Raw genomic sequence first — 24,213 nt, 5'->3', positions numbered from 1 at the left:
TGATCTGGTTCTCGTTTTGCAGAGGGAGGAACGGAGGTCTTAACATCCTCTTCAAGTACCCAAACCCTACTCATTCTTCAGGACAAATTGAGGTGTCTCTTTTCCTGTGACATCTCCTCTAGTCTCCTGGTTGGATGCAGTCACTCCCTCCTCTGAACCTCACCCGACTCCCAGCGCAAGCACTCCCCCAGTCCCTCTTGCGATGGCTGACTTCCTACAGTGATAGTTTGCCCACAATGTATCAGCATTTTTGAGGGCAGAAGCTGTACACTGTGGATGGAAAACCAAACATACTCCTAATGCAATGTGTCATTTTTATTCTTTAATGTGTTTCCTTTTCCATATTCTTTGCAAATTTCTTATCTATTTATTACTTTTATGATTATTATTTGTATATTCTTATTCATTTATTATTTTTTAATTATTCAGTTATTTATTTTAATGGAAGTACTGAGGATTGAACCCAGGACCTTGTGCATGCTAAGCATATGCTCTACCACTGAGCTATTACCCTCCCTCCTGTATTTGCATATTCTTTATGCAAAGAGAAAAAAAAGTTAAAAAAAAAAGGACCTCATGGTGGAACACTGAATCCATGAAGCCTGCCTTACCACACAGATCCTCCCCTGAACAGTGAAGCTCACCTCCTCCAGGAAGCATCCCCAGGCAGAGTACTGAGAGCTGGGGGGCAAGACAGATCAGCCCTGAGTGTAGGCAGAAAGGGGGGTTACTGTCTGAAGTGATTTTTTAAATGATAATGGCAATGTTTTCTGTTGTTCAGCCATTTTCTGTTTTTGTGGAAGAAAAATTTTCAAAGTTTTAACCAGATGCAATGAAATTAGATGGATTTTCTGCTGGAGATATTTTAAATGGAAATTTTCAACCATGCCAACTTTGGAACGCTGCTAGAACAAATCCTGAAGAGGAACAAAGACATGGGGAGTATTGGCATTTCTGAAATTTATTGAGAAATGGGATATTTTATGTATCTCAGCCAAACTTGCCCTGAGGTAGGTAGTGCAAGTCCTATTTGTAAGCTTGTTGCTTTGTGTGAAAGAAATTTCAGAATTAAAAGTAATAAAAAATTTTTTGATTAACTATGAGTGAAGATAGCTTGACAAATGTGGCTGCATTGTCCGGTGAACATAAATATACAAAGAAGACTAATTTTGAAAAAGAAGACCAATTTTCATGAAATCACTGACAAACTTACAGAAGACAAATTTGCAAGAAGTCAGTTAACATACACTCTGTAATATTATTTTTCGTTATTGCGACAGACCAATAAACAGGTATATATTTTTTTCCTTTGAAAGAAAATGCATTAATATAATTTTAAACTATTCATATAAAATTCTTTTCTTCCTTTTTCACTGTATTTATTTTTTATTACCGCCGTAATTATGTATATGACATTCAATTTAAAAAGTTCATTTTTCTGGCTGTTGTTATTTGTTTTAATTTGATTGTTATTGAAGATAACTGTATTGTGCAGAGGAAAGGAAGTTAAAAATTATCTGCTCTGAGTATGCCCAGGGTGCTCACAATTTCCCCTTTATCCGACCAAATCTTTGACTCACCCATCTTAGACACGAAGCTCCGATGAGGTTCTATCTCAGGCAAGTTAAGGTTGATCAGGTGTGTCTTCCTTATTAAATAGTAATCAGTCACCCTGGCTCTGAATCCTAGTCCATTTTCACGAGTGTGAAAGGAGAGATACAATTTCCCCCCTTGGAATCAACCCCCAATAGTGTGTGTATGAGAGGGTTTCTCTACTTCAGCACTAGGCATTTGGGGCCAGATAATTCTTTGCCGTGGGGTTGTTGTCTGCACCGCACAATGTTCAGCAGCATCCCTGCCTCTACCCACAGGGTACCAGTAGCATCCCTCCCCTCAGTGTGGCAACCAAAGTTGTCTGCAGTAATGGCCCCGGGTGAGAACCAATACGTTAGACCGAGATTCAGCAGCTTGTTTTGAAACAGACCTGTAAGAGGCCCTCTTCCATGCTGTTGAACTTGAATAAGGTTCCAACCATCACTGAGCATCTTTTTTTGTTGCATCTGTAAAGTTGGAAGAAAACATCTACTTTGATTTGATGTCAAGTTCAAAAATGATAATGTGAAGAAGACTCAGGCTCTAAATCTGTGGGGATGTGAAAGGTCATTCTTAACAGGGAGGTCAGAAAGTTTACACTGCAGTTCTGTTTTAGGGGGGAAAAGAATGTAGCTCCAAAAAGTATCTATAATTGATTTCATCTTTATTTGAGTCCCCAGAAAACTTAATTGACCAATTAAAATTGATTTCTTCTTTTCCAATTTAAAAGAGACTCTTTCATTCCACTCGATGTCTTTGGGTTGAGGATTCAATCAATTCAAAGATTCGGGGCAGTTTCCCTCAAGATATCGCTCCACCTTCTTCTTTCTCCAAGTTGTGTCTGAGTGGAGGCAGAACTTGAAAGTCCTACAGTAGCAGGATGGAGTCATAGTTCTGTTGGTGGATAGTGAGACCCCTTAAATAAGAAGCCCACCGAAGTGTGCGTGCTTGTCGCCAGCCATGAAAGGATTCGCAGCAGAGGCAGAGGGACAAAAGGAAGACCTGTTTTTTTGCTCAGAAGGGGAGAAGGAAAGAAAGGGCTCGAGCAAGGAGCTGTCAGCCAAGATGGCCAGGAGAGACAGCTCCAGCTCCAGAGTCGGGCCTCGTGGACTTTTATTAGAAGCTTCTGCCATCATGTCCTCCTTCTGGGTGTGCTGAAGCCAATCGCCAACCCCCACTTTTTTTTTCCATCCTTGTATGAACTTTTCCGGTTGTTGTCATGGCAGCTGTCAACTGTCATGGCTTCTGGTGGGTGCGTCGTTTAGCGTGCTAAAGCATTGCAGTGAGTGTGATGAGGCTCAAGGTCCACCGGAAGTCAGATCCTCCTCCATCTTGGGCCTTGTTAGTTCTAACCAGTTCTTGTTTCTTCTCTTTGCGGCTGCCTCCTGAGACTTAGATAAGAGCAACTGGTTTCTATTCGAGGGAGGTGCAGGGGGATGACCCTGCGGGCAGCAGGCTTGGTAACAGTTAGAGAGATTAAGCACTTGAGCCTACTCTCTTATGGCTCAGGGAGGCCTGGGAGATGTCAGCTGTTCTATAATCAAGAGGCAGGGGTTGGGAGGGTGGCCTGCAGGGTCCTACTTGGCATCAGTTCTACAAGCGGGTCATGGGTATATGCTGACCCGTGGGCCATCCTGGTCTGGTTCCTGGGGGTCTGCCTCGGGGAAATCCCAGCTTGTCCTCTGAAGCTTTGTGTGGGGTCCCCAACCTGGCCTCTAGAAGTGAGTCCCTACTCCCTGCAGCCATCTTATCTACCACCCAGATCTATTTTTGGTCCTTTATTTACTTCAGCTTCTGCATCCCCCTGGGGTTCTAGGAACTCTCGGCTGTCTACCCCCTCACCAAGCTGGAATCTGCACTACCCTGCAAGCCCGAACTTGGCCCCTCACCTGGACACCTTCCTCACCCTGGTGCCCGCTGCCCTGGGGCCATGCTGCACGTGTGCTGGGCCCACCATGGGCTGAGGCATTTGCATCTCCCAGGGGTAAGTCATCCTATTTCCCTGTCTGGGTGTTCCTAACCTCTGCTAAATGTCCTTTGTCCCTCCTAATCCGCCTGTTTGACCTGCAACTGAAGAGCAGAAACAGCCACATCTCATACCTCTTGTCCTGTCTTCTCTCTCTTCTGAGCCTCCTTCTCAGACCTGCAATGCATTTCCACCCCTCTCCTGCTGAATGTGGAGTTTCCTTAATAACCTGTCTTCCTTCTTTGCTGCTCCATGGCTGTCCTCCCTTCCTAGCAGCTATGTGGTCCCAGGGCTGCTGGGAAAGAAACAGATTTGTCACTAGGAGAAAATACCTTGAAGTGTATTTCAAAAATGTTAGCAGTCACAGTGAGGGCTCCAGGCCAGGTGATGGGAAAGAAGAATCCTCTGAAAATGAAAACGTGCCCCAAACTGTCTTCACCCTTCAGCCCGCTGTCCTCCCCCACAGAGCAAGGCCTGTCCTTGCAAAGCAAGGCCTGTCCTCAGAGAGAATGTCTCTTAAGCCCTTCGCATCTCCTAGCCCTTCTCAGTTTTCCTGCCTTCTCTTCTCTGCCTCCTTGTTTTTCCACTGTCATCTCCTCGCTATCGGGTTCTCGTTTCCTGCGTGGTTTGCTCTTGGGAGCGTCTCCTGGAAAGAGGCCCCTGGGTTAGCAGAGGGCACCCTGCTGGCTTTCCCTTCTTTTCTGGGGAAGCCAGGCTGACACAGCTGCTCTGGCAACCAGTGTTTCCAAGGAGAGCCGCCAAGCGTGTGGAGCCTCCGCAGAGGGAGCCAGGACAGCATCTCCTCATGGAAAGGCCATTCCAATGAGTTTCTTCAGAACCACCTAAAAAGGCCAAGGCAGACGCCAGCATCGTTCACCAGCCTGAGGCACTCAGGAAGCAATCCCCAACGGCCCCATCAGCTATGCCTTCTTGATGGCACCCCAAACTCACACTGCACCCGCGTGCATGCATGTGTGTGTATACGCACACACACACATGCACACACATGGGCACATCTCTCCGTTGGCCCCGTTTAAAAGCCTGGATTAATATAATGGAACTTCTTCTGCCACATGGACTAAAATAACTCTGGCATCCCCTTCTGGATGTATTTTAATTAGGAAAGACACAGCATTTAAATTATGCTTATTACTTTCAGTTGCTTGTACAGGCTGTAGATTTAGGAAAAGGCAGTGGGGGTCACATGAGCTGGAGTTTTTAATGGGATGGCTGTGGAAGGGAAAAAAATGCCAAGGGCATTTTTATTTTTTATTTATTCATTTATTTTTTAACACATTTGTTTTAATTTATTTTTATTAGCGGCAGGGGGAGGGTAATTAGGTTTACGTATTTATGTATGTTTAGAAGGAGCATTGGGAATTGAACCCAGGACCTTGTGCATGCTAAGCATGCGCTCTACCACTTGAGCTATACCCTCTCCCCAGCCAAGGGCATTTTTAGTCTTTTCTCTCCTTGTAGGCAGCCTGGCTGAGAAAAGAAGTCCAGGTTCTAATGTCTTCATCACTAATATTCCTTGAGAGCCTACTACATGCCAGAATCCTGGCCAATAAGCATTTTGTACACATTATCTTTAGTCAAAAGAATTAGAATTTGATCAACAGACTCTACTGGGGACCACCCATTTCTAGGGGAGACCAGGGTGCAAACTCTTAGCATGAATCAAGGGTTCCTTCCTGGAGCTGCCAGGGACCTATCATAGTGCCTGCTAAGAGTATGTATGTGACAATCGATGTATAAATGAATGAATGGCTGGATGTCGTGGTTGTGCTCAGAATCAGTCAGAGGTAGGAGAACCATGTGTGGGAATAGAGTCTATCACCCCCTGGGACTGAGTCCTGGCCACAGAGCTTGCTTGTGGGTGGACCGGAGAGGCAGCACCTTATCCCGTTCTCCAGTGGATGAACAATTTGATGGTGGGGTTTTAAATTTGGAGGAATGGAGGGAATTTCTCTCCCTTGCTCCTCTCCATCCCTCAAATGTGAATTGCAGTCTCAAAGGGGATAAATTTCCAGGCCACAATTATGGTTTGAGGTGAATTATTTAACTCATCTGACTTGCCACTTCCTCAATTACAAAGTGTCCATAATAGTAGTAGCTACCCCAGAGAGTTTTCTGAGAATAATAAAAGATCAGTGATGAAGCTGAGGTTTGGGGTCTTAAACATATTAGATGACTTTACCATCATTATTCATCCAATCACTCAGTAAATATTTGATTTCGCATTGTGGGCCACACCCTATTCTAGGTGCTGGGGATATAACAGTGAATGGGACAGACGAGGCTCATCAGTGGGGCAGGGGAGGCAATAAACAAGATAATTTAGTTAACAACAAACAGCGTGAAGAGAGTAAAAGGGAGCAGAGAGAGAAGTCTGTGATGGAGAAGGGTGAGGAAATTTTAGATGAGGTCCTTGGGGAAGAGCCCTAACAAAAACTGCCTTTTAGGCTGAGACCTGAATCACAAGAGGAAGAAGCCATGCCTAGACCAGTGGAGAGCAGTTCAGCCAACAAAAACAGCAAGTGCAAAGCCCCTGCGGCCCACACAGTACTGGAAGGCAGAGACAGAGAAGGTCAGTGAGCTTGGCGAGGGAGGAGGAGGGGGCCAGGTTGGAGCTAGACAGGGAGGCAGATGCCAGAGCATGGGTGGTGATACAGGACTTGGTGAGAAGTTTCAGTTCCATTCCAAGCGCAGTGAAAATATTTGGAAACTTTTAGTATGGGAGTAGCATGTTCTGATTTATGTTTTCAAAAGGTCCCTCTGGCTCCCATATGGAGAATGGGTTACAGGGAGACGTATATGGAAGTTAAGTGGAATAGTTGAGGGCAGAGGTGGTGGTAGCAGGCCTATGGGACAGCAACGTGATGGAGAAGCTTGGATGCAGGTAAGTGAGGGAACTGGGATTAGAACCCAGCCGGCTGGCTGCAGCACCTGCCCCCTGGTCGGCCATGGGCCAGTATCGATATTCCTGCTTTTCTTTTGTTTTAAATAGATTTCCCATTTAACAATGCTTCTTGCAGAGCCTGAGGTCATCGGGGACTGCTAGGGTCTACCCTGCGCCAGATTAGCGTGCCGCTGTGACACGCATTCTTCAGCGTCTCCACAGTTCACTCTCCTGCAGTGTTGGACCTGAAAGGGCCCGAGAGGCCCCAGGAGGGACAAGAAAAGAGGAGCTGGTGGGATCCTGGGGCTCCTGCAAGGTGTGTGGCTTCTCCTCCCCGAGGCACAGATCTGAGGACCAGTCAGTAGGGGTCACACCCCATTTCCACATAAGGCCAACAAGCTTACTGGCAGCACCAGGAGAGAGACCCCGTGTGGGGGGTGTTGGGAGCATCTGTGGCCTTCAGCGCTGGCTGGGGACGTGTCTTCCACTCAGTAGACCTGGAGGGCTGCCCTTAGGAGAAGTTGCTTTCTCTTCTCAGCAGTTTATGTCCCTCCGGAGGTGAAGAGGAAGGGTTATGTGAGTGAAAATTATTGCCAGCCATATCAGTAAACAAAGAACGCTGTGGCCATCAAACCGTCAGCCACTACCACCACCCCTGGCAGTTAGAGGGGGTAACCCGGGATGCAGACAAGCAGGGCAGCGCAGCCTCTGCCGACACTCCCAAAGGGGCCTCCCCACTCCCACAACCAGAGGAAACGCAGGATTTTAAAGAACAGGTTGCTGGTCCTAGATTGCTAGGTGCCTATCATAGGAATGCTTTCAGTCAGCCCAGATTTTGCAACTTCCCATACATAGAAAAGCACAAAATTCCTTAACTTGAGTTATCTGGTTTTCTTTAACAGTAACCTTTTAATATGAAAATGAATGTATGCATATTTATGTATGACTGAAGAATTGTGCTGTACACCAGAAATTGATGCAAAATTGTAAACTGACTATACCTCAATTAAAAAAGGAAAAAGTAACCTTTTGATGTTCTGACTACCTGGTCTTTGTTGCAAAAACTCAGATATCCTGGCTTCTACCTTGCTGCTCTGGAACAGCCTCTTAGAGTAATCTGAGAGGCTGTGTCCCAGGCTTGAGTCCTCAGGAAATCCGCCAAATAAAACAAAACTCTCAACTCTAAGTTTGTGCATTTTATTTCTGTCCACAGTTACAATACTTCCAGGTGTCTGTGTCCCTCAGTGCCCAGGGTATATCTCCATCCTTACATTTCAGACATCTTTTTGTTCATAGGTCCATCTCTCCCAAGGAAGGGTGGTCTCTGGAAGGGGTCTTATTTACTGTTGTATCCTTGGACCATTTCAAGTGACCTAGTACCTCTGTAGGCAAAACTGCTGAACAGTTAGATGCATAAAATTCTTAGAAACAGCCAAAGAATTACTTCAAATTGGATGATAAGAGTTTCTAAATCACTGAGTCCAGGGATTCTTAACCATGGTTGGTCACAGACTCTTGACAGTCATGGACACTTTCCCAGAAAAATCCACACGTAAAAATCTTATTTTTATTTTTATTTTTTAACATCTTTATTGTGGTATGGTTCCTGTATGGTAAACTCCACATATTTCAAATGTACAATTTGATGAATTTTGGTAGATGTACACACCAATGAGATCATTACTACAATCAAGATAGTTAATGTTACCATCACTCCTCAAGAGGTGTAATTTTCAAATTCCCAGTTTATCCTTTCCCACCCTCTTTCCCCACCGGTAACCATAAGTTTGTTCTCTATGTCTGTGAGTCTCTTTCTGCTTTGTAGATAAGTTCATTTATGTCCTTTTTTTTTAAGATTCCACATATAAGCGATATCATATGGCATTTTTCTTTCCCTTTCTGGCTTACTTCACTTAGAATGACAATTTCCAGGTTCATCCGTGTTGTGGCAAATGGCATTCCTTTGTTCTTTTTTATGACTGAGTAGTATTCCACTGTATACATATGTCGCGTCTTCTTTATCCAGTCATCTGTCAATGGACATTTAGGTTGTTGCCATGTCTTGGCTATTGTAATTTTAGAGCTGCTGTGAACATTGGGGTGCATGTGTCTTTTGAATTATATTTTTCTCCTGATATGTGCTCAGGAGTGGAATTGCTGGATCATATGGTAAGTCTATTTTTAGTTTTTTAAAAAATTTAATATACAATTTTTTTTTTTACAGATGATAAAATTGAGGGCCAGAAAACAGTAGTGAATTATCCAAAGCCACCGAACATTCTGTGGCAGTCAGATCTGGAAGGTCAGATGTTTTGACTCGCCCATCCTTTGCCCCCTCCAGCATGGCTGGGCAGAGCATGTGGACTCCACCACACACGTCCTAGGGAGGGTACAAACATAACAATCAGAACCCTTTCCAGAACTGGCCCTGGGGAGAGTTCTTAGAACACAGCTGATTGCAGAGATAGTAAGCAACTGCCCTGGGCTACATGATCATTTACTCCTATGTGGACAGGCCAGGAAGAGCCCAAAGGGTGTTTATATCCCCAAAATGAGTGACTGCTCAGTCATCTCTGCCTGCAAGGCAGTGATACCAAGTGTGTGTTCAGGAAGCCAAACCTAATTGTAATCACGAATGAGCTCATTTCCAGCCTCCTGGGCACACACACCTCGAGGCAGCGATGTTCTGTCTATGCATGTAGGTTTATTTAGGACAGGGGACGGCAGGGACTTGGATCCTGGATGTTTCTCAGAGCCTGTCCCATCTGCGAGGCTGAAGCAGGAGGAAACACGTTTTCTGTCCGTTTATCTTACCCGCTCTCGCTTACTGAGAGAGAGAGAGGGAGAGAGAGAGAGAGAGAATGTGCTGGAAGAAATGAAGCAGGAAGGGAAGGAGCAGAGGGGCAGGGCGTGCAGTGGGGAAGAGGAGGAGTAAGTACACGACCGCCTAACAGTTCTCTGGGTCTTTACAGTCTAAAGACGCTTTCTCGATGTTACATCACAGAACCCCCATCGCTGGCTGTAACAGCTGAGAAGACCTGGAGGAAAAACAGAATATTCTCTGTAACCATCCTGACCATTTTCCTCCTCCAAGAGCCATAAGGCTGGGTCCTCAGGAAAACAGAACAAAACAAAGCACTCAAAAAAAAAAAAAAAAGACAACTAGCTTCCCTTTGAGGATTGTCATGAAACACCGTATGTCCAGCAGGGAGAGACTAAACCGAAGCAGCTGTGTGACAGCGCTGCCTCCAGCTCCCTCAGACTGCACGTCCCTGTGCCTTTCAGCCTGACAGTCATTGGAGGGTGGGGACAACCCAGGGGTTGCCATCCTCCCCCCTTATGAACCGGCTCCCTCCCTTCTCCAGCCCCCTCCAGGCACCTGGCAAGTTCTGTTCAGTCTTATTTAGCTCACATGTTGCCCTTCCCACGTTGCTTTTATTCTTAGACCCATTCTTTCCTCTGTGCTGAAGATGACGATGGCTAACATTTATGTGTCTAACGTTTGTTCATGCAACGTGTGCCACATACAGTCTTCTCAGTCTCAGATCGAGGAATAGGTGAACTTCTTCAGAACTCCTCTGCGTTTATCTGGGCACTCTGACTCATTTAACTACCCATATTTCTTTCTTTCCTGCCTTGGATGCTAAGATGCTCGAAGCCAAATTTGTGACCCATCACTAGCAATTACACAGATTTTGATGACAGGATCTAAGATCTTAACTCGTCTCTTACTTTTCCTATCCTTGGTTTTCCTTCACCCTGATTTTATTACTTACTTAAAAAAAAAGTCATTGGGATAATTTTAATCTTGAATGGGTAAACTTAAATCCTGAAATGGGTCACGATACAAATAAAAAGTGAAATATGCATTTCTGTAATTTTCCTAAGAATCTTGTGGCTTTCAAGGCAAGTGGCACGCAGAGAGTTTACACAACATGTCCAAGGTCATGCAGCGTCTGAAAGAGCCAGGCGCCAGGCGCCCGATCGCCATCCGCCTGCCTTCAGAGTTCATGCTCTGAGCAGTTGTGATTGCTTACGCTCGGCTCGTGCTTACTGTGTAGCAGGTTTCATGCTAATTATCCTGCTCCTGTGATCCCATTTATCCTCACGACAATCCTACAAAGCAGCCACAATGACCACAACCATTTTATAGATGAAGACATTGAGATTCAGAGAGGTCAAACACATTCTCCAAGGTTGCTCAGCTGGCTCAGATTCAAATCCACATGCCTGAACTTTGAATCTCTGCACTCTTTCCAGAGTCTTTAACTTATAATCGAGATAAACACGCAAAAAGTCAGATTCCTAATTCCGTGTTTGACTTCTTTCGAACACCTCACTGCCGGGTTACATCACAAAGGTTCATCAACTGACGAATCCTAGTGGAGGGATGGGTGTCTGGCTAGAAGTAGGTATTTCTGAGTTTCACAGTTCTTCATGGAGCAGATGGATCAAAAACACGAAGTCTGTGTGCAGTACTGGATTTTAAATGCCAGCCTGAGCACCCGAAGGGTGGGAACGAAAGCCTTTGGAAAGGGCAGTGCTGCTCACAGGCGCCATCTGGCAGTAGAGGTGGGAAATTGCGCTCAGAAAGAAACCCACGGACAAAATGGAATTCCCCAAAATACAATTTATTGGGATTCTCGTGTGTTCAGTGTTTAATGCACATCTTTGACTTTTATACAACCCTGCGAAAGAAAGAGCTACAATTGTCTTTATTTTATAAACGAGAAATTTGCAACTCAAAGATATTAAGCAACTTGCCAAGAGGTTTGGCCACAGGGTGGTTAGCCTCCTTCAACCTCTGTTCCCGCTGTACCTGGCAAACTCTCAAAAATAGTGTTTCTCAAGGGTTCCTCCTTCTCTAGTCCCTCTCAGCTGGAATCACAGATGCTCCAAACTTCACCATGAGCCATTCATGAGACAGACAGGAGCTTAGGGAATCAATGGGGCTGGTGTCCCCTATGTCCACACATTTGCCCAATTCACAGCATGGACTCCTGCCCTGGGGACTATGTCTGAATTCCAGTCTCAGCTTAGCTGGGCCTTATTATTTCATGCTGTTCACACCAGCCCCCTTTCCTAGGGAATGGGGATTGCTGGGTTCTCCTCCCTCTGTCCACTAATCATTGACTAAATGCTCTTATGATGATTAAAAAAAAAAAAAGCCAGCTCTGATCCCCAGCTCAGCCCTCAGCTGAGTGCATTTGGGAACTCTGGTCTCGATGACTTCCCACACCACGCCTGGAGCTGTCCGTTAGATGCCCAGCCTGCCCGTACTGGAACCAGCCTCTGCAGCTAAGCTGCTTTCCCCCAGACCACACTCCTCCAACCCTCCCTGTACCAGGAACAAGACTGCTCAGGATGCAGATTAATTCTCACCCAATAGGCATTGTCCTTTGAGAAATATGTGGAGAGGTGAAACACGGACTAGAAACTTGAGGACAGACCAATGTTGCCTTACTTTTTCAAAAGGGGGCAATGATGAATCCTTGGTATTTCCCTACATACAACATGCTTTAGAAACAAATGGTGTGTGAACAGTAAAGAAAGAGTGAAGAATGAGAGTTGGAAAAATTTGCTAAGGATAAATCATGTAAAATTAACCAACTTCCCTTATTAGAAAAAGTTTTCTCACCGATAGATTTTGGAATGCTAGAGGCACAGTTTGGTAAAGATAAAGATTCCAAAACTAGTTAATGAAGGAACAGTCTCCCTGGATGGGTAACCTGGGTAAAGCACCAAAAGTCTGGTTAACACTCTGACTTGGCCAGTAACGGTATCTGTGACTTAAATGAAACTAAAAAGCACACTTACTAATGCAGGATTCATGATTATTTGACATCGTGGAGCAACAACAATTAAGAATAATGAGATTTAATTAGGGAAAAAAAAAGAGAAGTCTTAAACCTTAAAACGATTAAATTCAGGAAGGAGTAGCCAGCAGTTCATGACAAACAACTGTGGCTTTTGATGACTACAAGCCAAGTATGAGTGAGAATGTGGTGTCGTTGCTGCACAACAGCAGAATACAGACTTCTGAAAATCGGCTCTTCCACATAGCAGTGAGAACACTGGCAAACATGCTCAGAAGCAACATTTTCAAAACTCTGGAAATTAACCAAAGTTTTGCAACAATCCGAGGAGTCTTTATTCAGGAAAAATGCCTGAGTCTCATTAGAAACAGTGCACTTTGTGCATTTAAACTTGTCTTATTCCTGTCAGTCTCTCATATATGTATATATATGATCTTAGCCATGTGCTTGGTACACAGACATCACTTAATAAATATTAGCTTATCACTAATGCATCGTTTTACCCTTCCTTTGATAGTTCTGCTCCATACACATATATAGGTATATACATGTATATACATAGTTCTTATAGTCATTCTGCCTCCATATACAATCAGTTTCTAGGTCCCCTTCATTTTCTTTCCTAATTTTCACAGGAGCTAGAAAAATCCTGGCAAAAGTAGTGGTCTCCTGGGTCCATCCTGGGGCTCCCATTTATATGGCTGGGGTGGGCTGGTCTGTCTCTGGGAAGTAAGAGGCCAATGTGAGCTATAACCGAGGATGAGAACCAAGATTAATGCCAAAGAATGGCTGAGACCCTGAGCCTCCGCAGGTGTGAGACAAGGGGCAGAATGCGGAGGAGTGGGGGGAAGTGGGGCAGGAGAGAGGGGATGCCATGCACCGGCTGCAGCTGCAACTGAGAAGGATGCGGGGCAGCAGGTGTAAGAGCTGGCTCACCTCCTGCTTTGTCTGCTTCATCCTTGTCATCATCCTTCTGGGTCTCATCCACTCCCCATGCTGGGACCATCGCTGGGGCTTTCAAACTGTGCTACCCTGAGATGCACCCAAGCTTCTCCCACCATTTGATTTGATTGTTAAAAACTGAAGCCAATTCACCCTTTGGGGGCTGTAAGAAGGTCAGAAAGAGCCCTAGCAGGTGAAGACCCAGGTTCCATACTCCTGTCTCAGCCAGAACAGCAGCTTCATTTTGATTTCTCTTAACTATTGGGGTTTCTCTTAAAATTTAGCTTTATTAAAATTTTTTTGTGGGGGTGGGTAGCGGGTGATAGCTCAGTGGTAGAGAACCTGCTTAGCATGCATGAGGTCCTGGGTTCAATCCCCAGTACCTCCATTAAAAAAAAAAGATTAAAAGATGCTTTCTTTGGGGAAAAAAAAAGGGGAGTGTGGAGAATAACTCAGTGGTAGAGTGTATGGCTGGCATGCACAAGGTCCTGGGTTCAATCCCTAGTACCTTCAGTAAAAAAGAAAGAAAGAAAGAAATCTAATTACATGCCCCCCAACAAAGTATTTGCTTTAGTGAAGTTTGGCTACACACTGCTCTGCTGCAACCTCGCCATGGTTTCCCTGACTTTGCCACTCTCCTTTCCTGCCCTCCACGCTGAATAAATCATGCTAAGTGCTTCTGCATTAAGGTACCTCCTCCCTGCTCCAGAATATCTGTCGACTTTTTATCATCCTTTGAAAGGATCAAATCCCCAACTGAGCCCCTGGTCCCTCTTCAGTCAGAGTGAAGAAATAGGGTGATGCCTTATGCTGTTTAGAACCTCAGTGCCTGACAGGCCCTCAATAAGTAAACACCAACTTACTATATTTGACTGTTCCTTAAGGGAAACTTTGCATCCTCCCCACACCTTGGTCACGACTTTGCACACAGGAGCGGTACCTTGCAGACTGAATGAGACCTTCCTCTCCACAGCGTGCTTCCTGGTACACAGCTCAGTTTCCACGGGGAAGCCACCTGGTGATGTTTAGGAAGGTCTTGAATTTCCGTCTTCTGTGGAATATGCTGTGGTGACGTTTAGGAAGTGCCTCCCACTCCCATCTTCTGTTGTCTGGAAAAATTCTGACTTCTGGTTGGCCTGCAGATGGAACTGTTGGGGCCACCCCTCCAGTGCTTTGTCATTACACCTGGGTCTTGGTGCCCCCTTGTGGCAGTCTGTCACCGTGCAGCACTCAACAAGAGGCCGTGAGAGTTATCGCTTAGTGGGTGTCTACCTGTGAGCCAACCACCACTCTAGAATTAGCTCATTCATCCTCACCACAGCCCTCTGAGGTAGCTGCCGTTGGTTTAATGACTCATTCTAAGTAACATAACAAAGAAGTGGTAGAACAGAGACTTGAACCTAAGCCAGTTAGACCGGGGCTTGTGCTGTTGACAGCTGCGCTAACATGCCAAGAGACAATATGGCGGGCATAGAAAGATGAAGGAAGAGGTGGAATTCTGGAATGATGGAGTAGGAAGCTGGGCAGACTTTCTTCCCAGCAAAAAAGAAAAAAAAGATAATTTAGTTGGGTATATTTTAAATATCCATCATTTACAGTCTCTGGAAAGTGTCCTAAGGGCATACAGCAAAGGAGAAACATTCCTTCAAGAAAATCTACACTATCTCAATAAAACAGGGACAATCTGTGGTGTCTGAGACCTGCTCTGCTCCACTGTCCTCCCCACTAGCTCCACATTATGGAAGATCTGCTCAGGGCATGTGCAGCCAAGGGCCCCATCTCTCCTGAGATCCCAGTCTGGGGCTGCAGTTTGACCCCAGAAAAGGCAGGATGCTGGTATTTCTCAGCCCCTGCCCCCAGTTTGCAGAAGTTCTATTCCAGATGGGCACGCTGAGGGGACCAGGTCTCTCTCACCTCATATGGCCCCCATGTAGGGCAGAAGGTCCACCCCAGGCATGGCACGTCGAGGATGCTAGGGCCCTGGTGGCCCCCACCCCAGCTCACTTGTGGAGCAAGGAGGGGTTCCATGCTGAGAAGACAAGTGTTTTCCCCTTCCCCCAGAACCCACTTGTAAAGCAGGGACGTCACTCTGGGAAATGAGGGTCCCTGACCCAGCGCCAGTGCAGTGGTGGAGGGGTTCTGCCTTGTGGGAAAGGCAGGCCATGAGGAGGAAAACTCCACAGCGCTGCCTGAGCAGACTGAGTTTATTTGGAATAAAGAGTGGAGAACTCCATGCCTCAGCGTGTGGCTGAAAATCCCGGTGATCTGTGTGGAGGGCAATCAAGGAGGTTGATATCTGCAAAAGGCAAGCCAAAATGACTGAGCAGCCAAGAGTTTAGTAGAGAAAACCAGGGAAAGAGAAGCCTAGAGGAACTCTCCTTTGACTCCAGCCAGCTCTGGGGGCTCATACTGCCTGGCCTACTGGGGGACAATCAGAGCAGGATGAGGACAGAGAAGTCACTGGGGACTTTGAGAGGAGTCGCTCTGGAGTGATGAGGGGAGGGGCCAGATCCAGACGGGTCGTGTGAATGTGAGGACAAGAAGTGAAGGTAGACTGCTGGTCTGAACGAAGTCTGAGGAGTGAAGAGAGTAGGGGGAGCTCTCCAAGGGTGTCGTTTTGCTGGTTTGTAAAGTTTCTAAGGTGGGGACTCTTGCAGCAAGTTTGTGTGTGGGCGGGATTGTGTGTGATCCCATTATGAAGGGCAGTTAATGATGTGCAGTGGAGAAGGGGCTTCGCCTTCAAGAGAGGAACCCAGACACCTTCAGAGGAGGAGGAGATGGGCACTTGCTCCCCTGGACTAGAAGGGAAAGAGAAGACGGGTGCAGACGCAAGCAGATGTCATGGCTGGTCCAGGAAAGAAAGGAGCACTTCCACTGATGGCCTGGATTTTAACCCCAAAGATAAGAGGTAAGACTGGGCACTTGGAGGAGTGAACAAAAGGAGTGAATCAAGCCGACCGAGAGAGCATAGGAATCCCAGGCATCACAGTGTACCCATCTAAAGCGAGTTATTCACTTAAACTGACCACAGTTTGCCATTTTGAGGTGTTCTGCAGCCATTCCCGGAAGGACTGGTAGAGAATCTGTTCAGTTTGTGAGGTGGGTGTGATGATGGTACTGAGAAATCACAAACTGTAAGCCATGAAGATTTAAGTGATGTCAAAAGAGGGCAGATGAACAACAACAGAAAGCAATTGGATGAATAGATTGGAGTCCTCCACGAGGCTGAAGAATTCCTGGTAAGATAGAAACACAGGGTCTAAAAAGCAGATCTGCAAAAGCATCACTTGGGAAGGGGGGTGGGGACCTGGAGATGGAATCGTGGGCGCGTGGGCTGAGATGCAGCTAAGAAAGGTCAGTGAGTTGAGGGGCAGGGCGCTGGGTGAGCAGCTTATCTGCATGTGGAAGTTACTAAGTTCAAGGGCACGGACTGCAAGAGATAGAGAGACATGGGTCACGTGCTAGGGTCTCTGGTGAACAAGGGAAGGAGACAGAAGAGGAAGGATAGGGGGATAACTGTGAGACCAACAATGACCAACCAGAAGGACCGTTCTCCCATCGGACCCCGAGCTGAGGGAGGGGGAGGGGCACACAGTTGCCTGGGGTCTCAACTCAGGCCAGGAGATGTAGGAGACACTCAAGGCGTGTTCGAGGAAGTCTACCGATCACTTAGTAGAAGTTCTTGGTGGCAGAGTGTAGGGGTTGGGAGGGAGGGAAGGAGTGAAGGATTGGTTAGATGAAGGGGTGTATAGATAGGCTTTCACTTTATTTTTTTTAATTTTAATTTTATTTTTCTGATGGAAGTACCAGGGATTGAACCCAGGACCTCATGCATGCTGAGCAGGTGCTTTGCCACGGGGCTACACCCTCACTCCCTGGATAGTATTTTTTTTTTTTAAACAGCACTGACATTGCTGATTGTTTGATAAATGACTTACTATTAGATCAATTGTTAATGACATACATTCATATGTATATAAAAATAATCTCTTCCTACTTGGTAAAATAACTACAGAGAATCTCATTGGCCTCCCACTTAATTTAATTTAATTTAATTTTATCTTATTTTATTTTTCTAGCATTTTAAATGGCTTCCTGTTCTGTTAGACGTCGTGGGCCCTCGCTGGTAGCTGTGGCTTTGATTCTTTTCAGCCCAGCTGGAAAATAAACCATTAGGGAGTGCATCGGGGCCTCATTTTGTGCCCAGCAGAAACAAAAAAAGAGTCTCTGTTTCATTAGCACACCAGGCCCCGGGGGGAGGTGAGAATTCTCTGGAGAGAAAAATACAGGAGGACTAGGAGTGATTGTCAGCCAAGCCCCGCAAATTCAATCTTACTTTTCCAGACCACATCTCAGTCAAAGCAGCTGGACTAGATCAGGCCCTCTGGTTAAGATGCTGACATCGATATGCAGATTAAAGGTAACGTGAGCAGGACTTTCTCTCTCAGGGGAGAAGGGTTTTGTTTGCGGAAAATTGCAGGCAAATCAAAGGAAGCACTGGGGCTTTCAAAGAAAAAGAGAACAGGAGAGGATGATGGGCAAAATGGCTTAAATAGCCAAAAGAACAGCTGTGCTTGTCTAGCCTGCCTGAGAGCCGAGTGAGGAGTCTGACCAGCCTTCTGCTGCTCTGAACACATGACAACAAGCCCCCTGCAATGACCCAGCCGTTGACTGCCTCAGCAGTGGCAATTGTCAGGACCACAGGGACTCCGTTCCTCCTCCTCTTGCTAAGAAACACTCAGAGCCATTCACGGTGGCCTTATTGAAAGATCTTGCATTGATTAATTAAGTGGAATAATATATCCAGCTTGTCTAGCACTTAGGGAGGCTCCTTCCCTTCCACTTTAATCGTTATAAAAACACAGTAGGACAGTGGACAACACACAGTACTCTGAAGAATTGCGTCCCCTGCTGAACTCTAAAACTGTGATAATTATAATACTGACTTTACTGTTGCTATTGTTGACTCTCAGTCGCACTCTTGGCCCTGGCTGGAATTCCACGTGAAGCGAGAGTTTTCTTGGCCCCTATCGACAGGCTTAGCGAGTGATGCAGCCTCACCCGGAAGCAGTCTCACAGGGATAATGGTGATTACCCATATTGAGGTGCTCCTGTGTGTCACTCAGGTGCTGTGCTTGACACACATTATCCCCATTTTCCCAGCAACTCTGCGAGAGGGATCAGCATCCCAACTTTATGGATGAAGAAACTGACGCTTGGGAAGAGTCTTGGCCATGACGGTTGCAGGAAAATGTGGGGCAGGAGGATGGTTCTCAATTGAGTCCCTGGGACGCGCTCCACCAAGTGAGGGTCCATGGCTTCACACAGGAAAGAATTCAAGAGCGAGCCATAGTAGAATGAAGGTAGATTTATTCAGAGAGATGCACACTCCACAGACATGTGGGCCACCTCAGAGGGCCAGAGAGAGTGAGAGAGGCCGCTGGGTGTAGGGTTGGGAGTTTTTAATGGGCTCAGTCACTTCATATGCTAACAAGCGGGAGGGTTATTCTAACTACTTTGGGGAAGGGGCTGGGATTCACAGGAACTGGTTCCTTTTTGACCTTTTATGGTCAGCCTAGACACTGTCCTGGCACCTGGGGACTGTCATTAAGCATGCAAATGTATTACACTGAGCCTATAATGAGGTTCAAGGTCTACTGGTGCCATCTTGGTGCTGTTGCTGTGTTATTTTAATGGCTGTGCCCTGCCCCCTTCCCTCCTGTCTTATGACTATTTTATTAATGATCAAATTCATAAATCAAAGGTTTTGCTTAATGCTTGCTGTGTCAGTGGTGCAGCATAGCTAACCTTTGATTAGAATCTTAAGAATTTTAAGGCCCTTTGACACTGTTACCTCAGCCTGCATCACCATGATCAAACAACAGAGGTGTACAGTTAAAAATGACAAGTGGAAATTCACGCCCATCTTATCTTTCATGAACACTGATGATTTTGATCAAAACATAGCTTCAACTACAAGACTCTGCCCTTGGGTCTTTTTCTCTTCTCCTTCCCCATCGTCTCACTCAATCTCACTTATGCTTAGGCCTTTAACTGCCAACTCCATTGAGATGACTTCCAACTTTTTCATTACAGCCAATCTTTCCCCTGAGTTCCAGACTCCTGTATATCCAACTACGCATGTGATGTCTCCTCCTGGGTGTTCCTAAGGGACCTCAAACTCAAAATATCCCAAACTGAACCCATCCCATGTTGTCCCAAACAAATGTCTCCTCTTCTAAGACCCCGTCTACCCAGACAGCTGTAGCAGGAACCTGCAAGTTCACAGACTTCTGCTCCCTCTCTTCCTATATGCTATTAGTGGCCAAGTCCTGTAGAGGAGAGATTCTCAGAATAAAGTCGCCAGATCGTCAGCAGCAACAGCGTCTGCAAACTGTTAGAACTAACAATGCTTGGACCCCTCCCTTGTTCGGAATCAGCACATTTGGGGCTGGGACCCAGCAATCTGTGGTGTAACAAGTCCACCAGGTTATTCTGATGAATGGTCTAGATGGACCTGTCTTATTATCTAATTACTCCCTTCCTGAAGCTTCTAAGTCAGGCCTGCTTCTTCTCACATCTGAACTATTTCAGTCATTTCCTCACCGTGTCCCTTTCTCCAGCCTTAGATCCCTCTGAGTTTCCTTTCTTTTCCTTTCCTGCCAGGATGTTCCCTCCAAATGCAAATCTGATCAGGTCTCTACACTACATAAATTTCATCATTGTTCCCCTAGTGCCCAAGCAGCACTGTCCCCAGAGAAATATAGTGGAGGCTTCTACATAATCTTTTGATGTGGCTACTAGAAAATTTTTAAGTTAAAAACAAAAAGAAATTAATTTAAATGATTTATTGTTAAACCCAATGTATGAAAAATATTTCCACATGTAACCAATATAAAAATCATTAATGAGATATTTATACCTTTTTTATGCCAAATTATTGAAATCTGGTACATATTCTTATGCTTACAGTGCCTCTCAATTCAGATATTAAGTCTTCATTGAAAATACTTAATTTATGTTTAGATTTTGTAAAATTTACAGGGGAGTTGAAAAAGTAGATGTACTTATCCAAGTTGCTCCAAACATTTTCCAGCATTTTTCAGTAACTGAATTGAGTACCACTTTTTATTTAAATGAATTAAAATTAAAAATTAACTTCCTCAGTCACTCTACCATATTTCCAATGCTCTAGTCACATGTGGGAGTGCTACCCTGTCGGTCAGAGTGACACTGAGGACAAAACCCTAGCCCTTGGCAAGGCCTCTGCAGCCCTCCCGCCAGGACCTAGCTTCTTCCCGGGGTCTTCAGTCTCATCCCCGTTCCAACCCCGCTACACAAAATGATTCAGGGAAGCGTATTTCCTCTCATTTTGTGCCCTTCCCCACTGACACCTCCTCTCCCTCCACTGCCTTGTCCCTCATCTCCTGATTCACGTGGCAAAACCCACCTATTTTTCAGGGTCAGCCCAAGAGGCACGTCCTCGACTAAGCCTCCCACCTCTGCTCCCCAGGACTGACCAGCCCCTCTCTGTGCCCAACTGAACCGTGTATCAACATTTAAGACTTGCAAAAATACTGTATTTCATTTATTTGTTCACATGTCTTTTGCTAATTCTAAAATCTCCTTAAAGTTTCTTCTGCATAGCACAGAAAACTATGCTCAATATCTTGTAATAACCGTTAGTGAAAAAATATGAAGATGAATATATGTATATATATGCATGACTGGGACATTGTGCTGTACACCAGAAACTGACACATTGTAATTGACTGTACTTCAATAAATAAAATATAATACAATAAAAAGTAAAACCTCCTTATCTTTTTTATACCTAGCACCTAGAACACCATCCAACACTAACAGACATTAATGTTTGTTGAATGAACAAATGATGAGCACTCAAATTTTTACCCTTCTGTTATCACATACTCCCCTCATGGAACGAAGGGCAGACGTTCACCATCACTGAAGAATTAGTGCTTTTGTCACTGTCGTATCATGGCAATTTCCATGAAGCTGAAGGAAAGAGGTGGACTTTCCACCTTGCTACTTCTTCCTTCTCCAAAGGTGATGAGGAACACCTTTGAGTTGTACCCCTCACAGAGGATTTAGAAACAGGAGACAGTACGTTCTGGTGATTGTTACCATTCTCTGGTTTCCCAGGCCAAGTCCCTTAACCTCTCTGAACCTTGGTGTCCTCGTCTGTAAAATGGGGATGATACCTGCCCTCCTCCGAAGGATGTGATAACCTAATACACTAAAGGATGTAAAATGCTCCCATAAACTGTGCAGACTTAGGCAAACCTAAGGTCCTATTGTCATTCAATCTCCTCACCAATACAGAGGAGAAGAGAGGAAACACTCTCTTTACGCAGAGGTCTTCACTGCCTGGAGAAGAGGTGGCGAGTGAAGTAAGTGCACAGATGGGGCGCAGATGAAAAAAGACGGGCTGCTGCGCCCTTTTTGCCTCACCATGTTATGTTTCTAGAGGGAGAAGATGCAGCTTTTCACTCTCATTGGTTCTGGTGTGTTACTCAATCACTCCATCTGGCTATTTCCCCCTCCAAACCTTCTTTTACCCTCTTGAGATCTCTTTGGCACGTAAAGGGTGTCTGGAGTTCAAGTTGGGACTAAAAAGCGAGAACAACTTGGTCAAATTATTGAGTGTTAAGAGCGAAATTGTAATCCAGCTGTAAACTGTAATGATTTTAACTGCTGAGCCCGGCGCCCTCTGCCTGCCTCCATCTCCCAAGAGGAATGTTAGAGGGTTGGAAGGAAAGCAAGAAAGTGGATGGTGAGTGCACCTGAGAAGGGTCCCTCCTCCCCAGAGTCAGCCCCAAGGTGGTGGGATGTGGGTGTCCCCAGGTGAGTGTGAGCTTCCAAAAGTAGAGGAGCCCTGTCTTGGGCCTGGGACCCAGGCAACCTGCAGGTGTTCCTTACAGCCCTGTGGTCTGAGAGCAGAAAAGTAGAGATTATTACGCCAGAGGCTGAGAGCAGAGAGAGCCGGAAGCAGCCACACACGGTTTCCTAGGCTCCAACATTTCCCTGTGGATCCAAGAAGGACAATGAGAGACAGCCAGCTGGTAGAGCCCATCGGCATCTGCATCATGATGAAGCAGGTAGACAGGAAACCACATCACAGGTAACCCCACCTGAGGATCCAGGCGGAGGCCAGTGCAATACCCACTTAGCATCCAATACTTGGAACTCAGATGTCGTCCTAGTAGGTGCTGGGACGGGAAAGTAGAAAATATGGGATTGACTGGGACAGTCTGGAACCGGCTTGACGAAGGACTTAGTCAGAAGTGGGCGAGGCCGGGGAAAGAGACTTTTATAGGGATTGTCAAGTTACAAAAAATAACGAAATCGAGGTGCATTTCTGTACCCTCTAAGGACAGTTGCTTGTATGTCTGGAACCTGCTAGACTGTAAATTCCTTCCTGGCATGTTCTGTGCCTTAGGTACCCCTGCCCTCCCCAGGCTCGGGGTCTGCACATCGTAAGCCCACCTGAGAAGTTTGCTCTGAAGTGACAGGAGGTGGAGGTGTTGCGTTTGCCTGCCCCCCTGGGCTGTGTCGCATCTTTTCCATTGTTTGTCTGCTGTCCCAGCTCCGGAGGTGTGTGTGTCTCTTTCCTTCACTCACGCCTTCATTTACTTGCTCAGAAAATATTTACTGAGTGCTTGAGCTGTGAAGCTTTACTGATGTGAGCAGGGAGAGGGGGCAGAGGTTTTAAATGATATGTTTGCATGTTTTGGTTTTAATTTTTCTAGCATCCTTTCCTCCCTTTCATCTCACTTTGGCTTCACAGCCACAGCAGAGGTGAAGAGAGACAGATGGTGTTGGTGAAGACAGAGAGTTGAGATTGGACCGAAATGACACGAATTTGTGGTGAAGATGAAGCGGGAGGCCATGGGGAGAACTTTGGTTCTTCTGGGTCTTCGCTTCATTGCCTTAGGGTAAAAAGACATTAGGACATATATTTGGGCCGAGAGCACAATCAGTGCCCGTGGAAGGAGCTCCCAGTGGCCAAAGCTAGAACAATCTAAGCCACAGAATAAATAGTGTTGGATTATATCCGTGAGCCTATACGGTTAGAAATGAACAATTGAGAAGTAAGCAAGTGGGGGAGAAGAGCCAAATTTCCCCGCAGGAGGAGTCCAGGTGGTTTCTGTAGATAGTCTGTCCTCAAGCAGGGGAAGCAAGGTTCCTCACTCTTAGTGCGAGCTGTGCACAGTGGGCTTTTCCCTGAGGGCATGGAGTGCAAAGAGGGAAAGGAGACTTAACTTCACAGTGGAGGAACCTGACCGCAGCGCCTCAGCCAGGTGACCCAGGGCAGTGCGAAGTCGTGCTGATGGCGTGCACCCTTGGTGTCCGTGATGCGAACAGCACTCAGCTCTGCGGTCTCCCTCTCAGAACCCGTTGTCCCGTCTAATCATGAGAGAACCAGCAGGCGAACCCCAGCTGAGGACCCTTCTGCAAAGACCTGCCCAGCGCTCCTCAGAACTGTGAGCCTGTCACAGCCAAGAGAAGCCTAAGGAGACAGGAAGACTGCATGTTATCCTGGACGGGATCCTGGAACAGACCAAGGGCGTCCGCTAAACATGGGGGAAATCTGAATCGACAATTTGTCAGCTTTGGTTCATTAGTTGTGGCTAACATACTGCGCTAATGCAAGATGCAAACAGGAGAAACTGGGTGAGACCGTATGTGGGAACTCCATATTATTGTCCGAACTTTCTGTGAATCTACAATTATTCCAAAGTTACGAAGTTTACGGCAAAGGAAGTAAGTTTTCAAAAATGACGAATTACTCAGTGAGAAAAAGTGCCGTAAATTGATTGCCGGTGTTATAAGGGTAGGGGTGGTAAGAAGGCGCCATAGAAGTCTCACCCTACTTTCCCTGTGAATCAGCAGGGTTCCAGTGAAGCAACACAGAAAAGAGCTCTTGTGTTCCTGTCACAGATACGTGGCCCCTCTAGTGCCTGGCTGAC

Source organism: Vicugna pacos, chromosome 16, assembly GCF_048564905.1.
Source record: "Vicugna pacos chromosome 16, VicPac4, whole genome shotgun sequence".
Lineage (NCBI taxonomy): Eukaryota > Metazoa > Chordata > Mammalia > Artiodactyla > Camelidae > Vicugna > Vicugna pacos.
This window is presented reverse-complemented; position numbering follows the sequence as displayed.